We start from the raw sequence: 8,442 nt of genomic DNA, 5'->3' as shown, positions 1-8,442 counted from the left end.
AACGTACACAGTACACAGAGTTATGATAACATCATTAACTTACCTATATATAGTTGTTACATTTCGATATTTCTCAGTAGAGTGCACGTCACATCGTTACGAACTTGTACTCATACGTTTGAAACCAGAAAACTAGAAAGCCAGAGAAGAGAAGAGAGGAGAGGAGAATAGAAGAGAAGAGAAGAGAGAAGACGGAAGAAGAAGAGAGGAGAGACGAAAGAAGAGGAGAATAGAAGAGAGGAGCGGAGAAGGAAAGAGACGAAAAAAGAAGAGAAGGAGAGACCAGGAGAGAAACACTGGTATGTATATGCTAAAATCATTCATTTTATTTTCTCTTCTGTTCTCATGTCGTTGAAGAAGTTGGTGGTTTTGTGCATGCGTGCTCGTGCGTGCGCGTTCGTTTGCGTGTGTCTTCGAAGGCGTGTGCACGAGCGCGTGCGTGCGTGTGTGTGTGTGTGTGTGTGTGTGTGTGTGTTGTGTGTGTGTCGTGTGTGGTGTGTGTGTGTGGTGTGGTGTAATGGTGTGTGTGTGTGTGTGGTGGTGTGTGTGTGTGTGTGATGGTGTGTGTGTGTTGTGCGCGTGTGTGGGTGGTGTTTGTGTGTGCTGTGCGTTGTGTGTGTGTGTGATGTGTGTGTGTGCGTGCGTGCGGTGTGTGTGCGTGCGTGCGTGTGTGGGTGTGTGTGCTGCGTGGTGCGTGTTGCTGTCGTGCGATGTGTGTTGCGTGTGTCGTGCGTGCGCTGTGTGTGTGACTTATGTATTGTTCCTTTTCACTCTGCTTGGCTGCGCCTTCTGTGGCAGATGATGTTTCTGCTAAAGCCGTTCATCCTGACAAATTCTAACAAGACAATTACAGGCACTCATAACAGGCTGAAGGGTGGGGGTTATTTATTCAGGGTCCCCCTCTCTGGACAATCGTTCTAAGTTTCATTTTCTCGTCAGTTTTCCAATGCGATGAAAAAGTTTGTGGCTTTTGATGAAGGCGTGGTCGTGCGTCTGCGTGAATCGTGCGTGCGTTGATCGTGGCGTACGATCGTGCGTGGTGCGTGCGTGTGTGTGTGTGTGTGGTGTGTGTGGTGTGTGTGTGTGTGCGTACGGTTGTGTGTGGCGTGTGTGGTTGTGTATGTGTGAGTACGCCCGTGTCGTGTGTGTGTCGTTGTGTGTGTGTGCGTACATTTGTGTATCGTGTGCGTGTGTGCTGTATCGTGTGTCGTACGTTTGTGTCGTGTGTGCGTTGTGTGTGTAATGTGTGCGTACGTTTGTGTGTGTGATGTGCGTGTGTGTATGTGTAATGCGTAATTGTATGTGTGCGTGTGCGTGCGTGCGTGGCGACGTGTGTGTGTGTATGTGTGTGGCTGTGTGTGGTGTGAGTGCGTGCGGCGCCTCGGGTGCGTGCGCGCTGCGTGCCCGCGGTGTTTGCTGTGCTGCCGCGACGCTGATTGTGTGGCGTCGTGTGCGCAACGTTTCTGCGTCATGTGTCGTGCCCGGTTGCGTGCGTGGCCGTGCGTCGTGTGGTCGTGTGTGTGTGTGGCGTGTGTGTGTGGGTGGCTGTGTGTGTCGCTGTGTGTGTCGTGGCATTGATGTGTGTGTGTGGTGTGGCTCGTTTGTGTGTGCTGTGTGTGTCGTGTGCTGATGTGTCCGTCGTGATGTGTGTGTTTGTGTCGGTGTGTGTGTCGTGCTGTGTGTGTGTGTGTGTGTGTGTGTATGCGCGCGGGTTCGCGTGTGCGTGCGTGTGTGTGCCTGTGTGTTTGTGTGTTTGTGTGCGTTTGTGTGTATGTGTATGCATATATATATATATAGATATATAGATATATTTAGTATCATCGCCCGAGTGATTATAGGAAATCCTGCGCGCTGATTGGTCGAGACCTAGCTTTACATTGTATTGGGAAATGCTATCCACCTGGCGTGGAGGGACAGTACCGCAATGTGGCAGCACTAGTGTTAGGATTAGGGTTAGGATCAGGGTTAGGGTTAGGGTTAGGGTTAGGGTTAGGGTTAGGGTTAGGGTTAGGGTTAGGGATATAAGGCCATGTCTAGTACGGAGGTATGACTGTGGAATCTTTTTGTGGAAGATTTGGACTTTTAAGTATACGTCAACTGTATCACGTGACTGTACCTCTACGCCCGGGGGATAGCAACACCCTATTGTATTTTGCGCAAAAAATGGCGGCTAGATTTGTAAATGTTACGGAAGCCGAAATTGACAAATTTAAAGAAAATGCTGTCCCCAAAAGTACCAAAGATGTGACAAAATTTGGAGTTAAACTATTTAAAGGTAGGTAGTTAAATTCAAGCTTATTGGTTATTGTTTTTTGTTAATCTAATTTCCAACAGATGGCAGGCACTACCTTATTAGAAATTAAACAGGGACAGTCTATATTACCCCAGCTAGCTTACCAATGATAGCGATTAGTGGAATTCTTCTGAACTAAAAGGTATCTATTTCTTTGGGGGAATGCCTTTGCAAAACCCCATATATAGAATGGGACTACGTGAGAAGCCTCTAGCACATGTGTTCAACACGCACGCTCGCCGTGTATTTCTAGTTCTGCGTGCAGCCAGTCGTACTAACATTAATCATTATGTAATGATCTGCGGTCAATGCTCGCGGCTAATGATACGTTCTATTGCTAATTTCATTCCTACCCGCTTGCCAATGCCGCAATATTATTCAACCATGCGCTCGCGGTAGCACAAACAGCTATACATGTGTCACCAGTAACTTCTTAAACTAAACTCTACTTTCTACCTTCTAATAACTCTACATTACATTAACACTGTTACATCTGTACTCCTAACATTCCCTGTATTTCGTAACATCTCACTACCAACATTACTTAGTATATATATATATGATTTTAGTTTATCAGTCTCATACGATAGCCTGTCACATCAGGTGTATTGTTTTCTCAGGTGTCAGGACAGTGATCAACATCGCCAGAGGTCGCCAGCTACTGCTACACGTGCCTGAAATACGATAGAGAAAAAGTAAGTTTGCTCTTATTAAATCATGTCAATTTTGCAATCGTTCTGACGGCATTTTCGATTTTCCATGATAAAAAAAATTTTATAAGCATATTTTTCCCACATTAGATATTCACATCTATTAAATCTTCGTATCTATGAAATTAAACCCTTTTATAAATACACGGATAATTATCATAGTTTTAGTGCAGATTTGTCACGTGTATGTCATGACTAGGTGTTAATCTTTGTACACGTGCATTCCGTAATCAAACGCAGCCTCATGCTGGCGTACAGTGTGAGAAAAAAACAAATTTGAAACTTCTTCTAATTACGAGAGATGAAATGTTTTTTTCTCCAGATTTCAAGTATCAAAAGCACAATATATTCCTATCAATATGGGCAACCATCAATCCACTGCAGATCTGCCCGGGGGATCACTACCGGAAACACGCAGCATTCTACCGTCCCCCAGAAGTGGATTCTTAGTATGGGCAGTGGCTCGCGGTCATACGAATATGGTCAAAGCGTTATTAGGTGCGGGCGCTAACACAGAACACACGAACGAGCATGGCTACCGCACATTAATGATAGCAACTGTTATCGGTTTTACGGATACGGTCAAAGCGTTATTAGATGCGGGAGCTAACATAGATCACGCTAACCGTGAGGGCAACACCTCATTAATAATTGCAGCTAAAGATGGTAATACGGATGTGATGACAGCGTTATTACATGCGGGCGCTAACATAGATCAAGCGAACATGGATGGCGAGACGGCGTTGATGCATGCTGCCAGTCACGGTCGTACATCGTGTGTCATGCAGTTACTAGCAAAAACAGAGCGTGTGGAAGAGAGTCGCAGTAACAATGGCAGGACGGTGTTGGCGTGGGCTGCCTACGGCGGTCACGCAAGCCTTGTGACGAAATTATTGAATGAAATACGTGCGTGGCATCCCGAGGACGTGCAAATAGCGTACCAGACGGCCGTAGATTGCGCCCATGACGTCACCATGAACGACGGCCATAGAAAATCCGCCGGCGTTCTACTGGCGCACCAATACTTTGTCAATGAGTTGCCCCCCGCTTGTTATTGTGACACAGAACGTAAGATATCACCCTGTAATGTCATTGGTGTGACGTCACTGTCTGATATATGGAAGATGCCAGGCTTGGGAAGATTAGAGCATCAGGGGGAATGCGATCAAATGCGGGACGCCGTGCTAGACCTGATGAAGCTAGTCTGCAAGGAGATTAAAGTCTTAGACAGTGACTTCTCTTGCACGCCCATTCTGATAGGCAGCACGGGCAACCGCACAAAAGCTGGTCTGCCGGACGAATACGACTTCCTATTCGAAATCGATAGATATCGAGAGAAAATAATTGTTGAAAACACAAAATCTAATACAGCTGGCTTTGTAACAATTCGCGAGGAAAAATCATACCAGCATATTTCGGTAAATCTAAAAGAAGAATTTGTTAAGGTATTGTGTCGGGCTGTATCAAAAGTCATGAAAAACGGGGAGCACTCATTTAAAACACAAAAGTCGGAAAAGACACAAATTTTGGAATGGAATAAATTGTGCACCCAGTTCAACATGAAATTTGTTGGCGAAGGACATTATAAATTTCTATCTATATCGATAGATTGCACGCCGGTAGTACGAATCTCGGGCAAGCCAGCTGGCGCAACAAACTTTCCTTATGACCACTACCACGTGGTACCCAAGCGTGGCGTAGACAATACGAGCTGGTCCGTCTGTACGGCAGTAGCGGAAAGCAATATGATCAGAAGTTTCCATCCAGTTTATCGCCAGGCTCTAATCGTAGCAAAGACATTTCTTCATCCTCGAGTACATGATTGTTATAATAAGCGTGACAAAATATTTAATAATGATGTGTTGCTTAAAAACAGTGACGTAAAAGTTTTAAATAATTCTGACTTAGACGTAATTCAGATGTATATCGACACTCACTTTAAGCCTAAGAAACTGATCGACTCCTACTTCCTAAAACTTGCGCTGCTCTATGTCGCATCACTTAACCCAGCGGATTCGTTGCCGTTCCCAGTAATCGTGCGTAAAATATTCGAGTACGTTCAATCGTGTGCAAATAAGAGCAACATGCCGCATCCTTATATTGATAATTTCAATGTTTTGGCCGAGGACTATGGTAAAACAATCACACACGTGCCGGTCGCGTATTTGCGTGAGCGGCACTTGAAGCTGTTACTAAGACGTCTTGATAGTGGTCCGCTGGTGAGTAAAAGCCGACCTATAAGGTTCGGCGCTAATGAGATATGGAAGAAGATAAAGGAGTCGGACAAGAAATATTGGCGTGAAGAATGGTTTATTAGCGCTTGGAACCTACTGGCTGACACCTGCGATGAGTGAAATATAGTTAGTAGGGTATTAGGTGTGCGCTTCTAAGAGGGTCTAATTTAAAAAAATTTCGTGCTTGCAAGTTCGGCTTACGGCTAGACCCCCACCCGGTACAAATCCTGTACACGCCCCTGCTACCGTCACAAATTGTGATTCATTTTGGTTTATAAATTATGGGTGCTTCTGAGCTATTAAGTAATTAATAACGTCCGTGATTTTTTGGGACATATTTTTCCATATATCTGTTTATAACAAATTATGAATGTAGTAGAGTTTCAATTTTAAGCTGTAGAGATAAAAACAATAGTTTTGACCAAAATTTGTCATGGAATACAAATTCTATGCATGTTTTAATGGAAAATGTCAATGTTTTCTCGTGAAATTTTGTGACGTAATTTTTGCATGCTTAATATATGTTGTATAAATATTTAAATTTTATTCCTCTCCATTATAATGTCTTAGATATAGTTAGAAAGGACATAAATTGGTTTGATGAAACAAAGAAAGCCTTCAAATATTTTATTTTTTAGTGTTTTATCTTCTTTTGAATTTAGTAGACACGGACGTTACCTGTCTGTCAAAAAAACACTTACATTTTGCACTAAAATTTAAAACCCACACAAATACAGTATAACCTTGGAAATATCATTAATACATACATTAAATGTCTTATCTTCATGACCACTACTCTTTTTCTCAAAGAATGTGATTACACATCAAATAAATCAAATAAAAAATCAGTGCCTGCATGTCTGTCAAATATAACGGCCATAACTTTGATGTAAAAAATAAAATCTAGACATGCTGTTGGCATAACACCCCTACTCACAGTTAAAGTAGAACATTCCACAGAACGTAACATCAGGGATTTGTGTCAGATGCATCTGAGAAAGTTGAAAATAGAGACAAATGGCTGTCTCTCAAATATTTCCTGAGTAACGTCCGTGACGTTCGGACGTTATTTTTTTCAACAAAATCTTTAAATACATGTGCATGGAAAATGGTATCATGTCCAATATCCATGTTATTGTGCATGCACACATTAGACATATAAATATCGATCATTCAAGTGGAGAATGTTCAGATATTGACATAAATACTCTCGGACGTTACTATTGACATTTGATCACAATTTGTTATGGGTAATGTCAAAGTCACGTCCGTATCAGGATTGCAACACAAATTATGTAGCAAATACTTTCCCTCTTTGTATGTATAATTGATAATCGTGTTCACAAGTAGGTTTCCTTCAAATTCTGCCATCAAATGTGTCCTTGTTTGATTGTAAATAACTTAATTTTGAAGTTTATATTCGGACGTTACACAATAATTGTCAATTTGTCAATGGTAACGTCCGGATTACTATATTGTCGAAAATTGTGGCATACCTTCCAACAAACATGTTAAAAGTACACATAGTGTAGCTCACATTGTAATAAAATGCTTGCAATGCTTTCACCGTTTTAGAAGTCTACAATACTTTGTAGATAAAATTGTGAATTCAACAAATTTTAGTAACGTCCGTAACACTAACAATTTAATGTATTATTATGTTCAAAATAATAATTTCTGAGAAATGATCATTATAGACACACAGCACGCATCTAACTTGTTGTAAATTCACATTCATCCTCAATTCAGTCCTTGTATTTTTATTTCAAAACCTTGTCGAAGCATGTTGAGTAACGTCCGTAACTTTCAAAGTAACTCACACAAAATCTGAATTTTTATATATAATGCACTCAAAACTATCTTCTAACGTAGCTTTTCTAAAATTTTAATGCATCATCTATAATCAGGGCCTATACAGTACAGAATACATGCATCTTTATTTTGAAAGATGATGTCACAAAAATATTACTCAATAGCTCAGAAGCACCCAATATATAATACTCAATATAATATTATTTATTATTTTCACGTAAAAAATTACACCTATAATTATCAAGAGTATATAATGGGAGTTCTCCCTATACTCTTCGTTTCTATAATGTACGTCAATGGTTGCTCAATTAAAACTGACTTCTTCTCACTCACTCATTTGTGTCCTTTTTTTGTGGTGAGCTATAGTGTCATTGACACTTTCATTTAATAAGTTCTAGTGTATGTCGCTTGTTTAAGACAGAAATTATGTTACTTTTAGAAAATATACAGTATGGCATTGGGGTTTTTTTATTGACAATTTATATCAGACATTGATGTTTTGGTGATGTTGATGGTTATGATAAATGATGATGATGATGGTGATTATGACGATGATGATGGTGATGATGATGGTAGTATAGTCGTAGATATCCAGTGTAGAGTCGGTATCTTTGAAGGAATGACAAAAACAAACGAAAAAGTACTGAAAGGAAAATAACTCCCAGGGTAAATATTTAAATAGGGCTGCGCTCCTGTACAATAATTTAGGAGGTATAAGATAAATAAATTAAAATTAAAAAAAACTGGTGTCCACCATGTAGTGGCGGTATTCTGATAACACACAATGGAGATTGATCTGTACATGTATATACTTTTTATTATGAGCATGAATTTTGTGAGATATGTTCGCGATGTACCACTTTATCTTAAGAAAGCACAGACAATATTGGTTACCAACTCTACATGGAAGGTAATTTTCACACACATTGCCATAAGACAAAATTATTTACGCGTACATGCAGAGTCTTTTTCCTTGAAAGCATGCATCCTGACAAATGTTCTTTAACAACATCCAAGTAATTTTACTTGTTACAGTTTACTTGGTAGAGTGTATTTTACCAAGAGATTGGTTGTTTTTAACACATTCATGAATGTTATGTTGGGCTTTGCGTCTAGGCATAATCTGAGAGCTGAACGGCATCTTTTCTTTTATATTTTTCAAACAATCCTTTGACGGTCTGCCAGCACCAACGCTGTTTCTGCCGCCCCCAACCATCTTTCCCCTAGATGCTGCAGTTGGCTGAATACCAATTGTCTTCATACCAATAAGAAAACCGGTTAGAAATTACGGACGGAATGCAGCTTTCAAACCTTCAGCTGTCAGTGACTGTGCATTAATTAATTAATAATTCGTTTATTTACATACTTGCTGTAAATGATTGTGATATCACAA

At 40.7% G+C, this 8,442-nt stretch overlaps 1 long non-coding RNA gene across 1 annotated transcript; it reads left to right on the top strand.

Annotated features, from left to right (window-relative positions):
- Positions 1 to 267: 267 nt before the first annotated feature.
- Positions 268 to 3,386, top strand: LOC106818117. Its single transcript, XR_001395152.1, has 3 exons — positions 268 to 299; positions 2,914 to 2,988; positions 3,326 to 3,386. It is a non-coding gene; the product is annotated as an uncharacterized LOC106818117 (long non-coding RNA).
- The last annotated feature ends 5,056 nt before the right edge of the window (positions 3,387 to 8,442 follow it).

The sequence above is a fragment of the Priapulus caudatus genome, unplaced genomic scaffold, assembly GCF_000485595.1.
Source record: "Priapulus caudatus unplaced genomic scaffold, Priapulus_caudatus-5.0.1 Scaffold2034, whole genome shotgun sequence".
Classification (NCBI taxonomy): Eukaryota; Metazoa; Priapulida; class Priapulimorpha; order Priapulimorphida; family Priapulidae; genus Priapulus; species Priapulus caudatus.
This window is presented reverse-complemented; position numbering and strand designations above follow the sequence as displayed.